The sequence below is a fragment of the Notothenia coriiceps genome, unplaced genomic scaffold (assembly GCF_000735185.1).
Source record: "Notothenia coriiceps isolate Sejong01 unplaced genomic scaffold, NC01 NC01_scaffold00020640, whole genome shotgun sequence".
Taxonomy (NCBI): Eukaryota; Metazoa; Chordata; class Actinopteri; order Perciformes; family Nototheniidae; genus Notothenia; species Notothenia coriiceps.
In genome coordinates this window covers 1-2,065 of record NW_011353341.1, presented here as the reverse complement: position 1 = coordinate 2,065, position 2,065 = coordinate 1, and the positions used below count along the sequence as shown (strand labels likewise).

The following is a 2,065-nucleotide window of genomic DNA, read 5'->3' as shown; positions in this document are numbered from 1 at the left end:
AATAAATCCTTGACAGCGGTCTGTCTGTTCTGGATTAACAACGTGTCACTTGTTCTGAATTGACCAATCAGAATCGAGTATTCAACAAGGCCATTTAATAATGTTTTTTAAGAGACGTTGTCTGATTATATAATCATATGCCGGGCCGCTAGTGTCTGTTGATCTCCAGATTAACAGCAGCATGAGAATAACCTGCCGAAAGTGCCGATGCTCCATGGCGGAGGCTCCGGTAGAAATTGCCGGGATTTGCGTTTTCACCCCCTTAATGTCTGACCAATGGTTGAACAGCATTTCCGAGCACATGACTTGTGTTTAAAGTTTATAGTCGTTTGAGTTTTCCCGTGTAAACTCAAACCGAACCTTCTGAAAAATAAAACAATGTAACAAACTGTGGTCTGGTGCGCAGCAGAGAGCGGACTATTAGGTGTGAATGCACCCGAGTGTGTGCACAAGAGTTTCTGACGGGAGATTTCCGGCAGGTCGGGGGGGGCGGGGGTAGAAAGGTTTATTCTGAGGGGTTGAGACTGGAAAATGTTGAGAACCACTGCTGTATACCATCTTACACATAGAGGCATTATATTATATATGTCTGCTGGAAAGAGATTGGAGGCAATACCTCACGGTAAAAGGCATGACATCATATAAATATGATTATATAAATACTTACATAAAAGAGTAGTAGGAACAGATTATAGGATTACCTGTATGAAGATTCAGATGTGCGTTCAGGTGAGAAGGAAACTGGAGCCTGGAGTTATGATAGACACAAAGTTGGTTATTTTAATAGATAAGATGAGATAATAAAGATAAGAAGTACTGTATTGATCCCAAATTTGGGAAATGTTTGTGTTGCAGCAGCATAAAAAGACATGGCATTGTACAATAACAATTAGAAGACTAGAAATAAACAAGAAAGTAGAAAATATCAAATAAAACATGAGACTGAGATTTGTCTGGATCCCAATGAACAGCTATGATATTTTATTCAGTGGTGAAACCTCTATTAATATACTTTGCACTCTACAACTGCTCCTCTCATCTGTTGGTCATTAACGGGTTAACATGTGAGATAGCGCTGAGCAACCACTGTAGCCCCCCAGCCAATCACAGCACTTTGTGGCAGGACAGCAGATGAGTACATAATGATACATAATTAAATATATTTCTTCATTTCCCAAAATGTACTGTTGTCTAGTCTATGTTTATGAATAGCTCGCATCTTTCTCTGGATCCCGGAAACAATAATGAGCAATAATTACATTTGATTCAGTGATGAAACAATAATAAATAATCTTCACGCTGTATAACTGCTCACCTTTCTGTCGGTCTTCACTTCCTGTTCCACATCAGAGTCACCTGAGAGAAGAGGTGACAGAGAAAAATAATGATAATAAAACTTAAAGAAAGGGAAACATTAAACAACTAAATGAAAATGGAATTAAAACAAATGTTTTGTTGTTCTATGAGGGCATGCATTTAAGATCAGATTTAAAATGTACCATATCCTGATGAATGGAGGATCTGGTTTCAGTACTCACAGGTCTTCTGGATCTTGGCTCTGATCATCTCTCCATTGATCCTGTAGGGATGAACACAACCCAACAGTTTTAGATCCAGTTTTAAAAAATAAGTGTTTGTTCTTTGAGTCAGATTCAGAGTCCTGATCTCAGGCTTTACATCCCATCATATCTTCTCTGCAAACACTACGACTGACTGCCACAGCTCTCAGCTGCATTACAGGAAGTAACTGCTCATTAATCTAGAAACTAAAAACACGACAGGAAACAAAACAGAATACCTTGTTCACTCCGTTAAATCCTTTATATCTGTTAAAAATCTGAATACTTATGTGGCTTCGCATTGTCAGTTTACGATATATAGTTTATGGAAGAATGATAGATCCATAGGCGGCGCGTGAGTCTCAGGTTTGGGAAGGCTAAATAACTTTTTTTTACCTGAAGCTGCCCGCCTCCGCCTATAGAAAAGAGCTCAACTCAGTGAAAGCACCGCCTGCTGACCAATCAGAGCTCAGTGTGCGGAGTTTAAATCTATCAAGTCATATTAC

General features: G+C 39.2%; 1 long non-coding RNA gene across 1 annotated transcript; it reads right to left on the bottom strand.

The window, feature by feature from the left end:
* Positions 1-511: 511 nt before the first annotated feature.
* On the bottom strand, positions 512-1,901 carry LOC104952852 (uncharacterized). Its single transcript, XR_799145.1, has 3 exons — positions 1,539-1,901; positions 1,316-1,356; positions 512-748 (listed from the first exon to the last, which is right to left on the bottom strand). It is a non-coding gene; the product is annotated as an uncharacterized lncRNA (long non-coding RNA).
* Positions 1,902-2,065: the final 164 nt, after the last annotated feature.